Source organism: Schistocerca serialis, chromosome 6 (genome assembly GCF_023864345.2).
Source record: "Schistocerca serialis cubense isolate TAMUIC-IGC-003099 chromosome 6, iqSchSeri2.2, whole genome shotgun sequence".
Lineage (NCBI taxonomy): Eukaryota > Metazoa > Arthropoda > Insecta > Orthoptera > Acrididae > Schistocerca > Schistocerca serialis.
In genome coordinates, this window is record NC_064643.1 from 250,421,487 (window position 1) to 250,443,437 (window position 21,951).

At 43.0% G+C, this 21,951-nt stretch overlaps 1 protein-coding gene across 1 annotated transcript in view; it reads left to right on the top strand.

Moving 5' to 3' along the window:
* Positions 1-21,951, top strand: part of LOC126484811 (irregular chiasm C-roughest protein) — a 410,474-nt gene that overhangs the window by 2,816 nt on the left and 385,707 nt on the right. The gene's annotated exons all lie outside the window — the stretch shown is intronic.

Here is a 21,951-nt window from a genome sequence, read left to right on the forward strand (position 1 = left end):
GACATTTAATAGTTCTAGATACTAATCAGAATGATCAAAGACCTCACCATATCAGTTGATTTAGGACGTTGATTGGAATTTCATGGTCTACTCGTTGTACTCTAACAATATCCACTGATCAGCCAGGATATTATGACCACGTACTTAATAGCTGGTATGTCCAACTTTGCCACGGAAAACAGCAGCGCCGCTGAGGCCTTGGAAGATCGTTGGAGGGAGTTTGCACTACAATGGAAGCACAAGTCACGTAACTCCCGTAAATCCCGGGGAGGGGAGCAATGAGCTCTGACACGACGTTCGATCACATCCCAGATCGGGTTCAGATATGGTGGATTAGGGGGCAAGTACTTCAATTGGAACTCGCCACTGTGTTCGTCTAATCACTCCATCACACTCCTGACCTCGTGACATGGCACATTATCTTGTCGAAAAATGCCACTACCGTCGGGAGACACTATCATCATGAATGGGGTGTACGTGGTCTGCGCGGGCGCTGATAACCTCGTTGTTGTGCGCCCTAAAACACTAATCATCATCATCATCATCGTGGTCTGCAACCAGTGTACGATACTCCTTGGCCGCCATGGTGCCTTGAACGAGCTTCACTGGATCCATTGATGCCCTAGAGCATAACGGAGCCGCCACCAGCCGTTCTCCGTCCCACAGCAAAGATGTCAGGGAGCTGTTCACATGGAAGACGACGGGATCGTCTCCTCACATCTTCATGATGATCGGGATTAATCAGACCATGCTACGCTCTGTTAGGGACTGATGACCTTAGCAGTTAAGTCCCATAACATTTCACACACATTTGAACATTTGAACGCCCTGCCACTGCGCTTATATCAAGTGCCGATGGGTGTGTGCCCATTTGAATCGTTGTTGCCTATGATTTGGTGTTAACATTGTCACATACATGGGTCGTCGGCGGTGGAGGTCCATCGTTAGGCGTGTTCGGTCCACTGTTTGTTGAGAAGCACTTGCACTCTTCCCAGCGTAAAAGTATAATGTTAGATCCGCCACAGTTCGCCGCCTGTCCTGTTTTGCCAGTCTGCCCAGCCTGCGCCGTCCGACACCTTTAAGGGGAGCCGGAGGTGCCTATGCTGCCCATGTTAAAATCACAAAGTTTGAGGAACATTTATGAATAAACTACCAAATAGAAAAATTTGAATTTTTTTTTACGTATAGAGTGGTTAAGTTTTGCAGTTATGACAGAGGGATTTTGGAGTATCTTTTCTAGTTTCCTTCCAATTATTTTTTTTATTAATGACCCAAATTTTTTTACAAATAATTGCTTTATAATTAACCTGAAATGAAACTACTGAACATATTACCAAATGGCTGTGTTACAATGTAAGTGTGACCACTCGGAGTGCTGCATAAAAATTTCATCTCTCTAGCTTGAGTGGATTTTGAGAAAATGTTCCTTATATTCGAAAGATTCTAATTTACGGGAAATGGCTATGAAAGTTTCTCAATACATTCCTGCACTATAGGATGGATTATCAGGGTCTTCTTCTTCATCCTCCAAAAGCTTCCTCTTCTGTCTTCTTTTTTGGCCTGTTGTTCCATCATACGTCATATGTCTCTCTCTTCTTTCTGCTCCTCTTATCCTTTCTCTGTCAATATTTCTTATTGCTCGTACAGTGTTCACACCAGCTGTAAATCCTAATGCCTTCAGAACTTCACACTTCACACTGTTCCCTTGGTTGTAGGTTGCTATTGCATCATAAATGCCACAGTGCAGTGTTTTTATGCTTACAAACACCCTTTCAGGAATCACTTTCCAAATCAAATTGTTTACGCTCTCATTAGGATTCTGCGTCTTTCCGTGTAGACATTTGTGTAACAATTCTGGCTGTGCTAAGTTATGAAAAATTGGTTTTATTGTTCCCTCCTGATTCTTGTACGTACTGCATATTACCCGCTTTACACAAGAAGTATAATACTACCAACAACAGGCGCAACACTGAACTAATTCGAAACGGTAAACAGCAAAGAGACGATGTTCCGCGCTCTTATTCATTGTAGTATCGCAACTTGGTATTAGTGTTAATTTTCTTCTCCCTACGTTCTTCCTCTTCTTATATACACGGTTACTAAAACGTGGCATCGTAACCAGAACAAAAGTGTACGACAATATTAAATGGAGCAAGATGTTCGAAATTCTGAGGAAGATAGGAGTAAGGATATACGGGTAATATTTGTCACAGAAAACAATGTAGCCAACCCTTGCATACTCGCTGTATGCGTAACATAAGGCGCTGTATGCGTAACAGGCCGTGAAAATCCCAACCAGTTCGCCAGGAAGTCACGAGAGAGTGTTAGATGCGTTCAGCGGCCGCCCATTTCCTCTGCAGGCGTGGGGGAAAATGGTAATAACTCCACTTCTAGGGCGAGTAGAACAATAATCCAAAGTTTACATTAAAGAGTAATGATCCAATGAATTTTAGGTAGCAAAAAAATCGTAATTTTTGGGATTTGACCACCTCCGGCTCCCCTTAATGACGGGTGGCCGGCCAACACCACGATGTCTGGACGTGGTTTCCCTTTAGTTCCGCCACGTGTTGAAGACACTCGCCACAGCACTCCTGGAGCACCCGGCAAGTGATGCAGTTCCCGAAACGGTCGTGCCGAGCCTCCGGGCCATCACAATCTGCCCTCGGTCAAACTCAGATAGACCACGCACCGTCCCCATTCTACACACTGCACGCTCACTGATACTAAATGCACCGTGTGTCTGACTAGCAACCATTCCTCGCCAAGTTGACGCTGCTATCGACTGGACGGGTCTATATTCATTGGAGGCCGGTGGTAATAATGTTCTGGCTGATCATTGTACGTTCTATAGCAGTACAATTTCATATGCCCAGATAATAAATAAAAATCTGTCCACATTAAAGAACTGAATGTAGCATAGCGTAATAAATTTCACAGCACATAAATTGTCACTGCACATAAATATAGCCTCTGCTTAACAGGTATACATTAAAGTTTAACTACAATTAAGTAACGGATGTAACGATGTAATTGAATTTTGGTATTGCAGGATATGTGTGTGTGTGTGTGTGTGTGTGTGTGTGTGTGTGTGTGTGTGTGTGTGTGTGTGCGTGTGTTCGAGGGGCGCTAAATGACGAAGTTATCAGCTTCCATGTGAAATCAGTAGAAACGAATATTATTAAAAAAGGATAAAATGCAAGGAAAGAGAGAAACCTGAGAGAAACTCCCACAGTGGTAACACCGGTACCCGTCAGGTCACCGAATTTAAGCGCTGTCGTACTGGGCTAGCACTAGGTTGGGTGACCATCCGGTCTGCCGAGAGCTGTTGGCAAGCATGGTGTACTCAGCCCTTGTGAGGCAAACTGAGGAGCTACTTGTTTGAGAAGTAGCGGCTCCTGACTAAGAAACTGACATACGGCCGGGAGAGCGGTGTGCTGACCGCATGCTCCTCCATATCCGTATCCAGTGACACCTGTGGGCTTAGGATGACTCGGCGACCGGTCGGTACCGTTGGACCTTCATGGCCTGTTCGGGAGGAGGTCTTGTTTTTAGTATTAGTTGTTCATCGTCATTAAAGGCTTACGGCGTACGGAAATACGTTTCTGACTGATATTTAATTTGGCAGTAATATTCATGAGGGAGTAACATGCAAGAGGGGAAAAACAAATACAGTAGTAGATTCGAGTTTATCTGGAAGACCGCCCACTCTGGGCAGACGCAGACTCACCACCGCGCGCAGTCACAACTCCGCGACGACAGCGGGGCAGCCCGGCTGTTATTAGGGCCAGATAGTGGGGGCGTGGCAGACGTCTGCAAGGCGGCAGGGCACTCATTACGGTCAGGCTGTTATTATTAGATGGTCGGCGGTGAAACGTACACCTATGTACACTCTGCAATTAGCGGCCGCCTGAGTTACACGGGGGCAGAGCCGGCGCGCTTCGCAGCCAGCTGGCGGGCGGGCAGATAGCGCCTTGATTAATGAGCGACCGCAATCGTCCAATGAAACGCCACATTTCACCGCGCCCTCGCACCGGCCGCATTTTATCTCCTTGTAATAGCAGCTTCTCGGTTTTTACCTTCGCGCTCGCCGGCTGCCGCAGTGATAACATTTAATTTCCTGAGCCTCTGCTTCTGTTTTTGGCTGTCGTGTCGTACGTCACACGGACGCGGCCACTTATTTCGTCCCTGTCGCCGCTCCCAGATCTCACGAATCAAATACTGATGTGTTCCATATTCTGCTCAGCAGTTTGCAGCCAAGACGAAAAATGAAGCAATTGAAGGAGAGTGAGCGCGAACTGCAATGGGTAGCGAGGGAAATAGATTCAACATCTACATTCACGGTTTGATCAAAAGAATCCGGACGTCCATTAGTCAACATTATTTTGTTTTGTGACCACCCCTCGTCTGTATGATGGCCTGCATTATCCTAGTGATACTTTATGAGATGTTTGCAAGTCTAAGGGGGAATGGCAGCTCGACATTCTAACTCCCCCTAGCTTGTGCCATTGAATTGAGGTCGGAACTTCGAGCAGGCTAGTACATTGCAGGGCCTCATTGCCCACAAACCGTTGCGTCACATATGTTGCTTTATGAGAGGGTGCACAGTCATGCTGATAAAAACATCATCCCTCCCGCACTGTTCCTCTGTTGTACTCAGCAGACAATGCTGTAAAATTTGTCCATATCCTTCTGAACATAGCGTTTTCTTAGAAAAATAAATCACGCCCTAACCACGAAAATCACCCCCATACCATAGTACCATCTCCTACGTACATCACTGTTGGCACGACCCATGTCCGCATCTAATGTTCATCATGCGTTCGCCGGACCCAAATCTTTCCATGGGAATGCCAAATGATACACCGTAAAATATCTTTTGCCTTATGCCAAGGATGATGCAAAATGTTCGAAATTTATGTGTGTTTGCAAGTGGGGATATTGAGCCTCCAAATATTTGTTAAAATTCATAGTAAAACCTTCAGTTGTCATTTCCTTTTCAGTGTTCGCTACCAGGTTCAGACAATGACCATCATCAGGCTTACCTGTCATAAACGGCAGGAAAGTCAAACCATAATTTGAACAAAAGAAATTCGCTCCTTTAAGCCCACCGTAGTAAGTAAAAGAATTTCTCACAGTTATAAATGTGTAGGATAATTTTCGTCAAGAAGCAAGTCCACATGGACAGCTTGTGTTCAGATTATGGTATAACTTTCCTGCCGTTTACGCCAGCTAATATTGATAATGGTCATTGACGGAAACTAGTAGCGAACAGTGCAAAACAAATGTTACCTGAAGATTTCACCATGAATTTTAACGATGTTCAGAATTCTCACGAAGCATTTGGGAGGACGACGGTTCAATCCCGTCTCCAGCCATCCTGGTTTAGGTTTTCCGTGATCTCCCTAAATCGTTTCCGGCAAATGCCGGGATGGTTCCTTTGAAAGGGCACGGCCGATTTCCTTCCCAATCGTTCCCTAACCCGAGCTTGTGTTCCGTCTCTAATGACCTCGTTGTCGACGGGACGTTAAACACTAACCACCACCACCAATTCTCACGCAAACAAGTGTGAGGTGTTTGGAAACGCGGATAGTACACAATATCTACAGAAAACAAGAGGGTGAAATACCAAATTAAGCTCAGATTCCTCGTACTGGAAAGGTTATAAAACAAGGATGTACTGTTTCGTACCCAAATTCAACCTAAACATCGGTAAAGTAATGACGGAATTAAAAGGAAGTTTTTGAAATGGTGTTAAAATTGAGTGTACAAGAATATCAATGTTAACATTCTCTGATGCCACTGCTATCCTCAGTGAACGTAAGGAAGAACTGCACGAGCTGCTGAGCGAGCACAAATTGTGAATTGAGAGTAAACCCGAAAAAAGGTGACTAATGAGGGGTGTCAATATTAGGGACTATGAAGTGCACTATGAAGTGCACGTACAAGAAGGAGTTCTGCAGCCTTGGAAACAACACATAAGTATTGAATCAAGGAGGACATAAAAAGGTTGTCGAAAAATTCAGTGGAGTGATAAGATAAAAGGTGGTGAGCAACGTACGTAAACACTGACAAGAAGAAGAAACAGGATTGTGGGACTAGTGAGATGGGATCAAGGGGTAACTCCCATGGTACTTGACGGAGTAACAGACGCTGAAAACTGTAGAACGATGGGTGCATGTAGGGCGATGGGTGTCAGCCCAAATTGCAGATGAAGAGGCTGGAAAAATAAAGAAATTTAGAGACACGTCGCACCAAACCTGTCAGCTGACTGACGTCGGGAAAAATTTAAAAAATTAATAAATTAGCGTCAGTAGCGGTATGGAGGGGCGTGTGGTCAGAATACCGCTCTTCCTGCCATTGTTAGCTTTTCATGCCAAAGACTCGCTACTTCTAAATTACGTTGCTCCTCAGCTGGCCTTTCGAAACTGAAAGACCCCCTATCAATCCTCCTACAATGGGAGAGAACAGTGGCTCTATCGTGTGTTAAACGAGGAAACTTCGCTCAGCTACGGAGGTGGGACAGCTAGGGTCTATAAATGATTTTATGCTGATGCCGTCCTTTATTTGCAGCAAAACCGATGGCTACCTTCATATCATTTTGGTTGAACACTTGCCTGTGAAAGGGAAAGGTCCTGGGTTCAAGTGCCGGTTCGGCACATACTAGTTTTAATCGGCCAGGAAGTAAAAAAAAAAAAAATCATTCAGCAAATCTGGTAGTATCAAACGTAGCCGTAACATGAGGAAGAATTTTCTGAGACTATATTCCAAGTCGCTCGGGATTAAGCGAGCGGTCTGAGGCGCTGCAGTCATGAACTGTGCGGCTGGTCCCGGCGGAGGTTCGATTCCTCTCTCGGGCATGGGTGTGTGTGTGTTTGTCCTGAGGATAATTTAGGTTAAGTAGTGTGTTAGCTTAGGGACTGATGGCCTTAGCAGTTAAGTCCCATAAGATTTTCACACACATCTGAACATTTGAACTATATACCAAACATATCATTGTAAGGAAGTCATGTGCCAGATCTGTGGAAAATATAGCCATGATTTTGTATAACATGTCCACTATTGTTCCACTCTGTCGACCGTTACATTTTGTAAAGGACTTACGCTGGAGCTGTAAACTGATTCATTGCTAGTTGCGTCATGAATTAAAATAGGTAAGTACATAAAAAGAATTATTCAACAAGCTATTGAGGTTTATCGAATTACATGTCGGAAGACGCTTTGAAAACCAGGTGTATGAATGACGCATTCAATAAAAGGGGAATGTATACGACACGATAAAAATGGCAGGGTAATTTTATCCAGTACTAAGGCACCGACAAAGAATTGCCGTAACAGAGTCGCGTTGGCTGTTGCACAACAGCATCGAACGGCAAACGCGACGACTTTCTACCGCGAGGCGCTGTCGAAAGTTCCGCCCGTGGCGCAGCTAGCTCCACCGGGGCAAAAATCCGGCTGCATAATTAATTAGGACCGCGAGGGGAGCGTTTTTCTTTCTTTTTTTGTCGTCGCCGGTGTTCCAGGTCCCACGCGCGTACAGCCGAAAAGCAATGCAGCGTTGGGCAGTGCGTGCGATAGGAACCTCCGCTTCTCTCCCTTGTTGCAACGTGCCTCGGAGTGACACGAGCTCTAGTGTCGGCTGCCGTGAGGGGGAGAGGGAGGTGTGAGGAGCAGTGGGAGAGGAGAAGAAGGGGTTTTCAATTAGCGCTGCAGGCGGTGATGGCTGCTAGCGCGAGAACGAGCGGATGTGGCGGCGGCAGCAGCAGAACTCCTGGCGTGCGGGAACCATGTACCACTGTAAGGCAGCCTTTCCCTTTCATTATTACCGACGCTTCGTCGCTGACGGAGACCGAGTTGCAATACCTAATAACGTCGTTCTGTTAATTTATAAAGCGAATGAAATGAGTAGGCATCAGAAAGAATGAGTGAGGATAGAAGTTCAAATGGTTCAAATGGCTCTGAGCACTATGGGACTTAACATCTGAGGTCATCAGTCCCCTAGAACTTAGAACTAGTTAAACCTAACTAACCTAAGCACACATCCATGCCCGAGGCAGGATTTGAACCTGCTACCGTAGCGGTCTCGTGGTTCCAGACTGAAGCGCCTAGAACTACACGGCCACACCGGCCGGCTGAGGATAGAAGTCCATGATGAACTGTTAACCATATAAATAGTTTTGTCGATAGAAATGCACAGGCTTCCGCGACAGGAGTCAACTGATATGAAATCTTCTTGGGTGTGGTATCCTGCAACATTATAAATAACTATGAGTTTCGGCCATAGTTATTGGATCTACCCAGAAGTACCCAGTGATGATTATTTACTTTATAGCGCGGCACCGTACATAAAAACATTTTATCTTAAGTTTTGTCGATGATGTATCTGCCGCCACTCCAGAAACAAATTGTCTACGCCCTGGTCGGAGCTTTGGAATGAAGATAAACAAATATATTTTAGAGTATTGAGGTTGTTGGGAGTAATTGTTGATTGAAGAATATAAGAGAAATATACCAAGTGCAAAAACTGACAATGTAACAGGAGTAATAATTATTTAAATAAAAATGAATTATTAATGTCATACGCTTTTAAAGTGTTGCATAAAAGTATAAAATCATATGTCCTAGCTCCATGCAATTTCCTAAGTCCACACAGGTAGTTCTACAAACGTCGCAATTTTATACTTAATAGCTATGAAAAATACGTGCAACGTATATAATGAAAGAAGTGATTCACAGTAACTAAATTTCAGCACCGTCTATAGGGGGTTGGGATTCCGCATGTGGCTAGGAGAAATCGTTTAATACTTTTTAGTTTTATTTAAAGAAGCGTTTTACTAATAAATTATTTTTATTTAAATAATTAGTGTTGTGTTTCTGAAATTTCTTAATCGTTTCTAAACATGAAATTATGAGAGAGATGTTTCTGGTTTATTTCAATATCTTTTCACCTAATCATATCTGAAACAGAATAGTGCTATACATACTGATGACATCAATGGTATTGTTATTTTCCTAAAAAGTGAAATAAAGAAGCAAGCAAAATTAATATTGTATGTTTTTATAATAGTTTATTTCAATATTATAACAAATTAATTTCAGATCCTTGTTGGTTATTAGTTTCAAATGTGTTAATCATTTATGGTGCTATGGGTTGTAGTTGCTGCATATCTTTCATTGCATCTGTATTGCACGAGAACAGGCCAATAAGTCTCAGCTTTCGAGCTTCCTTTTCGTAATATATCCAATGAGCTGACGCGACTTAATGCGAAAATTGCCTGTCATTTAGCAAATAGTGCAAATCCGATTAGACAGCAGCATAGTTCATTACAGATTCTAGCATTTTATGGTCTGTGCTGCCCCAAGAAGGTATTAGTGGAATCGATACGAATAAGTGAAATGCCGGTGTCCCACCTCTGACTACGACGGCATAAAAGCCAAACAGTTTCATTAATAGTGACCATTGCACCATCACAAGTCCTTGCTCTGTGTTAATAATTGAGCGAAGTACCACTCTCACTCTGTTGAAAATTTCCGAATCGTTTTGTAATCCTCCAGTCTTGATGATATCACTGGATAGCGGCCGTCATCGAGTTCTGTGTATCTGGAGTCAGTCCAAACAAATAATGCTCATGACGTATTTAATGCGACGCCCGTTGGACACTGTCGGTTTGTTTCCCATTACAAAAAATATGACATTTTAAAGTGTAATTCTAAGTGCCCACTCGAAAGAGCTCCTCCAAATTTATCTAGTGTCTAACAGACTAGTCTAGTGCTATATTCGTTTTATCGATATGTATTAACAGCGACAGTAAAACATGAAGGATAATCAGTACTCCACCAGCAACACACCTCCCTCGCCAGCACTGCCTGCTACCGACACACAACAGCTCTGCTCACTCGCTGCACGAATATGGGTCATTGTTTGTGTTTTACTGTGCCTGTTAACAAGGGTGGGCCACAAATCTCCTATCAATAGCAATCATTAGTCTTCGTTTTTGCTAGCGTAGTGGTAAGTCAGTTGTGATGTGTAGTACAATTAACTCAGCTGGTACTAGCTGTTTGAGGTGATGATGTTTACTTTTATCTGAGAAACAGCGGCAGTTTGTTTTGCCAAGGTGGAAGCGTGGCCATAATTACTGTGATGCTTTCGATTTGGTTGTGGAACATTTTTCAGTCATCGAACGTCCAACTCGACACCGTATTCGCAGATTAAATTTAAGATTTCTAGAGAATGGGTCGATGATGGATCTTCTCTGTTCAAGTAGACCACAGTGTGGTACTACGGAAGAGACTCTTAACGCTGACACCCAATGTTTTGTGGAACCACCAACTAACTCTGGAAGAAAAGTGTGCAAGGACTAAGGAACAGGAAGACTAAGTGTACCCTGTATTCAGAAAAATCTGGAACTGAAGTCATATAAGCCTTCTTTCCATCAAGTACTAAATGAAGGCGCATGGAATTTTGTGAGCTGTACACAGCCCGATAAGAACCCGATACCACGTTTTGCAAAGAGCATTTTTTTAGCAAAGTAAACGACTTTCAAGGGAGCGGTAGAGTGAACAGACACACCTGTGTCTACGACCTTCCTTAAATCTCCGTTGGCGATAAGAAAGGAGAGTTCCTCCTTGAGTGCGTGCCGGAATTTTCAGGGAAGGGGTTATCAGGCCTGGATTTTTAACCGTGCTGTCAGTTCTGAAAATTAACTACAAGAAATATTTTTAGAACTGGAAAATGTCCACTTTTGGTACATCTGCAGCATGTTAACGAAACGTTGTTATGGGAACAAGATGGAACACCCTCGCGTTAAGGAATTATTGTGAATTTGTAAATCAAAGCTTTGATGAAAGGATTGGAAGACGAGGTACTATTGAATGGCCTCCATGTTCCCCACATATTTTTCTGTCTGGAACTTACTAAAAAATGAGGTTTATTCCGTCAGCATGGTGAGAATCCGAAGGAATGAATCCAAAGAGAATTTGAAGACAAGCAGTCCAACGGCAAAATTTGTAAATCAGCGCTGAGAAGGTACAATGTCAACTTGGAGCAGCATGGAAATCAGTTTGAGCGTCTCTTGTATGCTCATTCAAGTCTACATGTATTTCTGTGTTGACGATAAATACATGTTTTTCATTTGTGTAGTGTTATCGCACAAACGCAGTTTTGAGAACAGACTTACGGCCCACCCTCTACATATCGATAAAACAAATATTGTACTAGGCTAATTTGTGGCGCTCTTTCGAATTGGTATTTAAAATTCTGTTTTACATTTTGTTATCAACGAGAAACAAGTAGACGCTTTCTATCAACGCTAGACGTCTCACGAAAGCTATGATGAGCAGTATTTATTTAGGATGGCTCGAGCTACACAACGCAAAAGCCAATTGCAAATGTCTGTCGTAGCATTAGAAAAAATGACCCTTATGACTCTTAGGTCACACGATGTATGGTGTGTGAGGTTGGCGATTGGGAGGGCGAGGGAGTGTGTGAGGACAATGGAGTGACTGGCTGATAACGGTGTGTGGGTGGATGTGTGGGTGCTGTAGAATTCAGGCTCACGTAAAAGTTAGCTTCAGTTGAAGCTTTCTCCTTGCCGGGTCAGTCACCTGTGGCAAAACGAGATTGCGCTAGCAAAAAAGGCTGCCGCATCGCTGAGACCACGGTGGATGAGGCTGAGGAGGCGATGGTGACGTGCTAGTGGAGGGGAATGAACGAGGGGGAAAAAAAGTCGTCCGTGGCTGAAAAGGAAGGACGGAAGGACAGCGACATAGACAGGCGGGGCGAACAAAAGGGGGGAAAGTTCTTACGCGGAAATTACGAGATAAAAGTTTCTCCAGAGCGCGCCTTTCGTCGCCGCAGACTGCCGGCTTTTTTCCGCGCGAGTGGGCTTTGCCCTGCTCCGCGACCGTCCACGCCTGTCGCCGGAGGCGTCATGCGTGCTGCCGGCCCGCCAGGCGCGGTGCTGGCTGCGAGGCTGAGAGACCGCGCCGTAACCCTGCGAGCGACAGTCCAGAGCGACCGACACACGCCACAGTGCTCCGCTTGCTTTCGCAAGATTTATATCGGCAATGTACTTCTGTAGCACTCAGGTGTGTTCGTTTTTGACTTTATTTGGAATCCTTTTCGAAGTCTTTTATGGCTACATCGTCAGGCATTTAGCCACACCTGTCGGAATGAAATACACACCCTAGTACTGGAGTGATTCAAAAGATAAACCTAATTATTTAGTATTTTTCAGCTTAATTAATACAAAAGATTCTCATTTTTCGATGTAGTCACCACAATATACGGTACACACATTTCACCATTGCAGAAGCCCACAGGTAATCCGTGATAAAACATGTTATCGTGAGAGTGCGGCCACTCGTACCCCGTGGTTTTCACCTCTCCATTGCTTCTGAAATGTTTGAATCCCAGCACTATTTTGGGTTATCGGAACAAGTGAAATTTAAGATATGTTGGATGACTCTCAGTTTGGCTTTAGGAAAGGCAAAGACACCGGAGAGGCAGTCCTGATGTTGGGTGTGATAATGGAAGCAAGACTCAAGAGAAATCAAGCCACGTTCGTAGGATCTGTCAACCTGTAAAAACATTCGACACTATAAAACAGTGGAAGATGTTCGTGATTCTGAGAAAAGTAGGAAAAGGCGAGTAAGATCCAACATGTGCAAGCACCAAGATCGAACAATAAGACTGGAAGCCCAAGATCTCAATGCTCGGATTAAAAAGGGAGTCAGACAGTGTCGTTGTCTTTTGCCCCTACTGTTCAGTCTGTACATCGAAGAAGCCACAACAAAAATAAAAGATTAAATTCAGAGTAAAAGAATGTCAATGACTACTATCACTCATAACGTTGCGACTCTCAGCGAATATGAAGAAGAATTACGATACTTGTTGAATGCAATGGACAGTCCAATGAGCACAGAATATGGGCTGCGAGTAAGCCAAGTAATGAGAAGGAGCAGAAACGAGAACAGCAAGAAACTTAACATGAAAATTGCTGGTAGACGAAGGTAAGGGATTCTGATATACTGGAAGCAAAACAACCCATGACGGACGAAGCAAGAAGGACAGAGATAGTAGACCAGCAACGGCAATGTGGTGAAATTGTTTCTTGATAGTCGTGTGTCACCTTACAAATGCCTTGGCTGGGAATGGGACTGACAGTTTTGCACAATATCCTTCGTAGTTTTATTGACTTTTCCTGTACTCTGTTTGAGAAGTATGAATAACATCAGAATTTACACCTACAAAAATCATTAATAAGCTGTTTCCCTTAAGGGAAGTACGTACGACCTATACCCGCAGTGTTAAATTTGCTATATTGATGACCTATTATCTGAGAACCTGTGACAGATAGAGATCTGAAATTTTTGCGATGTATAGTATCACTCCTCTTCTGATTACTGAACCAGAATCAAAATGTACGGAGAAATAGTTAGCTTGTTGTGATTTTTTAAAAATGTTGTTCCATATTTTCTTTCAAAACTCCACTTTTTTTCCGTAAGTAAAAGACCGCTAGATGTAGAGATGTTTTGGGAGGTCCAGTAGCTACAGTATACTAAGTGGTAACATAGTGTAAAATTAGAGATATTTATCTGTAATAGTTCCTGAGATAATGGGTCAAATAATTTTAAAAATGTTATTTCCGGCAAATCAAGTTCAATCATTTTGTTTGATATTAACTTACGCATGTAGGCATGCCAGCTTCTAGAAACAGCCAGGCCCATAATCAGCACCATTTGGATCCTGTTCTTAACCATCCTGCAAACCTAGAAGCTTCCATCTTTTCCAGCCTCTTGCTTCTATAGTCATTTCCTCTGCTCCACGCTGGGCTTTCATGATCCTAAGTCGATCCATTCGCTGAAAGGCTTGCAGTGTGTTGGCACGTGGAGTGATACCAAGTTCCTCTAGGACCCCAATTCTTCCCTTTATACCATCATTAAACGTTATCACAGCATCTCAAACACCCAAGCATAGAGTTTTCCTTCCTACAAAGACATTTTTTGGTATGCGGGTCCAAATTACATTATTGAAAGACTCATTCGGGTTTTGTGTTCGACCATGGAGACATTTGGAAAGAAGGTCAGGATGAGCCAATTTTCTATATATTGCTTTAATAGCTTCCATCACTACAGATGGTACGCTATTTTTGTGCCTAAATTGCTCCTCGCTACCCAGTGCCTGAGCTTTGCGGTACTTGCACCATGAATCAGGACCAGGCGGACAAACACCATGTACAGGTGTACCATCAGTGGAAGATTTGTGGAAGAATGTAGCCCACACTGCTCGTTTCATCCCTTGTAGGTCATGTGTATTGTTTCTTGTTGCCATTCCATTACAATGGTGGAGTTCTTCAATGTTTTTGTCTGTAAGTCTTCCTTTACCATTTAGAGTCTTTCCATCTGACAAATTATCTTTTCCTTTTGTCTGCTTCAACTTTCGGGGATGTGTTTCCATCCGTTTTTGAACGCGGCCCACACATTCAATCTTAACTATCTGCTTATTACCATAACGTTGGCTTTCCACGACTGATTTGTAAGCTTTTGAATCACCAAGTACTCAGTGTAACACACACCTCTCTCCTGTTGTGAACGTCTGAACATAGAAACAACTGCAGTAGCCCCCAAACCCCCACTAGTTCCCTCATAATTCTTAGCACAATTTGTTTTATGGCTTTCACTTGTTTCATCAACTGATTTAAGCTGATAACAGTATTTAGTTAGCACTTCAGTGTCTAAAACTTGACCTGAGTCAACATTAGTGACAGTTGCAACTGCATTTTTTGATGTGTGACCTCTCTTCTGCCATGTGCCATCAACTGCCACAGATAAGTCTTTTGTGTTATTTAATTCTATTGCTCCTTTAGCAGCAGCTTTCATAGAAGCAACAGCAACAGATTTGACCTATTCACCAATTACTTCTGTGTACGTACTTGATCTGGTTGGTGGGTTTCGCAAGTTCAGCGTTGCACATAATACTTCAGCTGCAGTCAATCCTTTCCCAATGCACCTCACTCCTTACAGTAATCTAAAATTGCTCTCAAACAAGTCATTCTTGCACTTTTCAGAAGTCCAAAATGATGTCGAGAGCCTGCGAACTTCGCACTGAATATCAAGTTTGTTAGCTAGTTCAGTCATTGGAGATGAGTCCTCAGAGATGCTAGTTTTCCCACTGACACAGCGTCTTGCAAAACTTGTCGTAACACACTCAAATCTAAAAGAACATAACCTAAACTATTTTGATCTTAGCCAATAAATAAACCCTCATGGTCTCCAAGCTTCCTCTTCGAAGCAGTAATATGCGTGTCCTTATCACGGGTCTGTGAAAAATCTATTTCAGGACCAACACTGGATTCAGATTTTGTGACATGCTGATTTCCGTGGCAATCCTTCCTTTTCGTCATGTTGAAAAGAGGTATAAGAGCGTATAATAAAACACAAAACCACTACGTTTTCAGTTCGAAACTTATGAAACATGACAAGCACAAAGTAAATAAACAAAATTCATGTGATATACCGCCATATCTGTTTACACAGGGCAACCTCTTAACAAAAACATTAACACGATTTCAGGGAATAAATAGCTGAAAACCACAGCCTTCTAGATTGAATAGTTAAAGAGATAGAGATAGTTAGGCAAGTCAGTGCAGAACGTCTGGATAATTTCACACGCACTATTAACTTGGAAATGATGAAAACTACACTTCCAATTGGAATTTTTCGACAAATAATGCATCAAATTATTCAGGAGAGATCAAATATTAATAAGAGAAAATAATCCGAAAATGTCACTTTTTGACCAATTCCGCCATACGTACTCCCCTTAAACATTTGCATTTCATCATATTGAAAAAAAAAAAATAGTACCGAGAACCAGATTTTTATCTCCTTGCAAATCATTTCAAAATTTATTGACTTGCTTCAGTATTTTCACACATTCTTTAGTGTTGATTAGACCCTGCTTGGTTAGTTCCAGAATGGATTAACATATCCAGCAAAAATCATCTACTTCCCTAATATGAACAAAATTTCTCCTCAGTCATTGATTAACTGTACGTCTGAGCTTCTTAACGGCAATTACACATTATACATAAATGATTTAATCTGTGATGCTACAACAGCCTGCTTTTTTTTTACTTGGTTGGAAAAAATTGAACTTTATATCATTTCATCTCTTTAGCTAGATCTTTAATTATGTTTCATTTTAATCTAATTGCTTCAAAACAAAACCAAATGTTACTGATTTTTCGACTTCTTCACTATCGATCACCTTTAAAATATTGAGTTCCTGATCTGTGCGACCAGTAAGATATTCGGTTTGGTGACTAACCACTGAGACTCAAATATTCAGCAAACTGTGGAAAATATTAGAATATTAGCTATAGTTCGTCTTCCTGTAAGTGACACTACCCAAAGGAGTATTTCAAAAGCTTCTAATTTCGTTAGGAATGGCAGAAACGACGACTGCTTCGTCCAACTTGTAACATAATGATTATTTCCGTGTGTCTCTATTCATGTAGGTAGAAATTCATTTCTGTACTCTTTAGAAACTTCCGTGTAGCATAGTAGCGGCAACAGCAACTGTGAGAAAACGTCGTCGACATCAAGACTGTTGGAAATGGATCAGAAGCTCGGATTGGTAGGAGGATAATGAAAGAATTCGGCCCTACCTTTCAAAGGGAACCATTCAGCTGCCACAGACTAAATAGACACAAAACTGTGATTTTCATTGTTTTATGAGGTTTTTTGTTGTATCTAGTTCACAGAGCTGCAATCATACGTCCACGGAAGGTTAGACGTATCTATATTTATACTAATTGCCTCAGAATTGTCCATACTTCTGTGTCCTGTAATTGTTACCACTCCTCCGACAATACATTGTACGACTACATATTAACCACAGTCTATCACTCTCACAAATGTTGTTGTTGTGGTCTTCAGTCCTGAGACTGGTTTGATGCAGCTCTCCATGCTACACTATCCTGTGCAAGCTTCTTCATCTCCCAGTACCTACTGCAACCTACATCCTTCTGAATCTGCTTAGTGTATTCGTCTCTTGGTCTCCCCCTACGAGTTGTACCCTCCGCACTGCCCTCCAATACTAAAATGGTGATCCCTTGATGCCTCAGAACATGTCCTACCAACCGATCCCTTCTTCTAGTCAAGTAGTGCCACAAACTTCTGTTCTCCCCAATCCTATTCAACACTTCCTCATTAGTTATGTGATCTATCCATCTAATCTTCAGCATTCTTCTGTAGCACCACATTTCGAAAGATTCTATTCTGTTCTTGTTCAAAATATTTATCGTCCATATTTCACTTCCATACATGGCCACACTCCATACAAATACTTTCAGAAACGACTTCCTGACACTTAAATCTATACTCGATGTTAACAAATTTCTCTTCCTCAGAAATGCTTTCCTTGCAATTGTCAGTCTACATTTTATATCCTCTCTACTTCGACCATCATCAGTTATTTTGCTCCCCAAATAGCAAAACTCCTTTACTACTTTAAGTGTCTCATTTCCTAATCTAATTCCCTCAGCATCACCTGACTTAATTCGACTACATTCCATTATCCTCGTTTTGCTTTTGCTGATGTTCATCTTTTATCCTCCTTTCAAGACACTATTTATTCCGTTCAACTGCTCTTCCAAGTCCTTTGCTGTCTCTGACAGAATTACAGTGTCATCGGCGAACCTCAAAGTTTTTTATTTCTTCTCCATGGATTTTATTACCTACTCCGAATTTCTCACAAATATTCTGCTAAATGTTTCATGGAATAAGTGCGAAGGATTTCAAACTCACAACCAGTGTCTATTTGAATAATCTCATTTTTAACAACTTGCCGTACAATTATGAAATATTAAAACACCGACGTTCGGACCTTCTTTGCAGCAATCCTATTATGGTGACTAAACTGCAGTTCTATAAGTGATATATTTTGTCGCAGCCTAACATCCAAAAGAATTTGATTCCAATTTACTTAAATCTTTTTACGCGTAAGACGATTCGTTTGGTGTGGTGAGGTTAGGATGTATTAGGTTGGTGCATAAGCTCATACCGTATTTGTTTTACATATTGGTACTCAGATTTCTGTGAGCGTATTTATCGTTGGTCATTTTTTTATTTGTAGTTCACAGATTCTATTTCAGTTCACATTTTCTCATTTTGTCATTTGAAATAATAAGTGGATCTGTGGACTCTAGAAAATGAAGTGTAAAGTGGAGAGATCGGGACTATTCCGACATATGCATTTGTTTGAGGGGTGACAGGAGCGGAGGCAGAAGTAAACTTTCGCGCCGTGTACGGGAATGACGTCACTGGACAGAGAGCACAGAAAAATGCTTTTCTCGTTTTAAGGAGGAGGAGGAGGAGATTAGTGTTTAACGTCCCATCGACAACGAGGTCATTAGAGACGGAGCGCAAGCTCAGGTGAGGGCAGGATGGGGAAGGAAATCGGCCGTGCCCTTTCAAAGGAACCATCCCGGCATTTGCCTGAAGCGATTTAGGGAAATCACGGAAAATCTAAATCAGGATGGCCGGAGACGGGATTGAACCGTCGTCTTCCCGAATGCGAGTCCAGTGTGCTAACCACTGCGCCACCTCGCTCGGTCGTTTTAAGGAAGATCGTTTCGACAATAGTGACTCTCCATATTTAGGAAGATCTTCGGGGTTTGATTAAGATACTTCAAAAGTAACAATCTGTAATGATCATTCCACCATCGTGCGGCACTTGCAAGCAACGGGGAAGGTTGAAAATTCGTGTGTTTCAGTAACGCTCTAACCCAAAATTGGCAAAATCAGTGGGTGGCCATCTGTGCCTGATCGTCATCAATTGGCTCGTGAACAAAGCTGATCGTTCATATTCTGTGTAGCTACTGGTGATGAGAAATGGTGTCTTTACGCTATCACATGGAAAAGAAATGAATGGTAGAGACCAGACAAAGCAGCAACTCACCCCTCAAAGACCTGCGCGAATCCACAAAATATAATGTTACGCGTCTGGTGCATCAGCGTCAGTGTGGTGTTCTATGAATTGCTTCCACGAGGTGTAACAATCGCTGCTGAAATTATTATGAATAACTGAGGCTTCTTGCAGAAGCAGTCCAGCAGTCCAAGGACAACGACCAGAAGGACAGGGTGGCGTGATGCCACTCCACGATAATGCCGATCCGCATTCTGCTAGACTAAAAAATGACACTATACAGGAATTGGGTTGCGATTTCATTCCGCATCCATCTTATTCACCTGACTTTCCTGCTGTCTATCAAACAAAAATCAAGGAACTTTCTTTCCGGATGAAAATTCGCTCGGAACATGGCTCTATGAGTGCTTTGCCTCAAAAACACGTTATCTCTACAGTCGCGGAATCGGAAAAGTACAGCAGCGTTGGCGGGCTGTTCTAAATATTGAAGCGTAATATATTATTTGTGACTAAAATCTCTAATATGTGTATTTACATCCATTAATTTTTTTTTAGAAAAGAGTAAAAAAGTGTAACACGAATGCAACTAGGAATAGACTATAAAATTTTTTGTTGGACAAATGAAATTTAGAAAATCCCATTACATCTTATGTGGACATTTTTCACACAAAACTTGATATTCAGCCTCGTATACTTGGACCCGGAAATTGTTTGTGGGGTGAAAGGTTCAACGAAAATAACTTAAAAGTAATGAATGTTTCAGCATTTTAGTACATCGTCGGGCCTTAAGTGTTTGTTAAAGCGAGGGCGACTCCATTGCTGCACGATGCCGGTAGCCGTATAGTGCGCTGAAGCCATCCAGCTATCCATTTCTCCGAAGAGTCGGCTGCCGGGGAGTTAGCCAAGTGCCCGCCCGAACGCCGAGTTTCTGCGCGCTGCGTGATTGATTACAATGTCCACTCTCAGCGGGCCTCCAGAACAATGAAAGGGTATGACAGCCTCGCGCCTATCCTCTGCTTGAGTTGTTCCCAACTACTTACCCAAGATAGCTTCAGTACCGACCGTTCTTCGAGAACATAACGCCAAAGTTGAGCAGATGCCTCTGTGTGAAGTATTTTACTGCACGTGGCAGCGTCAATTTGATTCCTTCTGCTTTGGAGATATTGTAGACATGTTTTCGTGTAATTCGGTCATCGATTAGTAAGTAGTGTCCGCCGACGTGTAACTTGCCCGCTTGTCTGCTTCTCTCTATCCTGATGAATGTTCCTAAAACTGTCTACCAAAACTTCTCAAAAATGATTACTAAACAAACTAATTCCTATCCTAAACTCATGTACTGCGCAAAACTCAGACTGTACTGAATTATACAAATAATATGATTTGCTCAACACTGTTTATATATTAAAACTAACTCTTTCTACAAAAAATACGGTAACGACAGTATAACCAGACATCTGAATGCAACTGAACTTACAAATTCATACCTAGCCCTAAACTGTAATTTCATTTATGTCGTGTCTTGAAAAGCATTTTTTCAGATTTCCCGATACATTTTTGCAGATTTCTCGAGAACAGCACAGGGAATACAGCACAGAAACATTAAGATCTACGACTCAAAAATCGGTACCACAAAGGTCAATGTTTGTACGTACATAATAAACTGAAGAAAGGGTGGATTTTAGGCTGATAAGAAATAACTTCCGACAAAATCCAAATAAAACTGTACATCTACTTGAAAAATTAACTGAATATTCACAATTGTATTTAAATAAAACTCCTTTATGGAATAATTTCAAGCAAGGGAAATCTCGTATCACTATCAGACCAATCTATATAACTTTTCTACCATCTGAGCTTCGTTACTATAATCTCAACAACACAAGAAATTCTATACGCTAACGTGCTTACCTCAACCTGGGAACATTCCGGAGAAACATACACTCCTGGAAATGGAAATAAGAACACCGTGAATTCATTGTCCCAGGAAGGGGAAACTTTATTGACACATTCCTGGTGTCAGATACATCACATGATCACACTGACAGAACCACAGGCACATAGACAATGGCAACAGAGCATGCACAGTGTCGGCACTAGTACAGTGTATATCCACCTTTCGCAGCAATGCAGGCTGCTATTCTCCCATGGAGACGATCGTAGAGATGCTGGATGTAGTCCTGTGGAACGGCTTGCCATGCCATTTCCACCTGGCGCCTCAGTTGGACCAGCGTTTGTGCTGGACGTGCAGACCGCGTGAGAGGACGCTTCATCCAGTCCCAAACATGCTCAATGGGGGACATATCCGGAGATCTTGCTGGCCAGGGTAGTTGACTTACACCTTCTAGAGCACATTGGGTGGCACGGGATACATGCGGACGTGCATTGTCCTGTTGGAGCAGCAAGTTCCCTTGCCGGTCTAGGAATGGTAGAACGATGGGTTCGATGACGGTTTGGATGTACCGTGCACTATTCAGTGTCCCCTCGACGATCACCAGCGGTGTACGGCCAGTGTAGGATATCGCTCCCCACACCATGATGCCGGGTGTTGGCCCTGTGTGCCTCGGTCGTATGCAGTCCTGATTGTGGCGCTCACCTGCACGGCGCCAAACACGCATCCGACCATCGTTGGCACCAAGGCAGAAGCGACTCTCATCGCTGAAGACGATGTCCCTCCATTCACGCCTGTCGCGACACCACTGGAGGCGGGCTGCACGATGTTGGGGCGTGAGCGGAAGACGGCCTAACGGTGTACGGGACCGTAGCCCAGCTTCATGGAGACGGTTGCGAATGGTCCTCGCCGATACCCCAGGAGCAACAGTGTCCCTAATTTGCTGCGAAGTGGCGGTGCGGTCCCCTACGACACTGCGTAGGATCCTACGGTCTTGGCGTGCATCCGTGCGTCGCTGCGGTCCGGTCCCAGGTCGACGGGCATGTGCACCTTCCGCCGACCACTGGCGACAACATCGATGTACTGTGGAGACCTCACGCCCCACGTGTTGAGCAATTCGGCGGTACGCCCACCC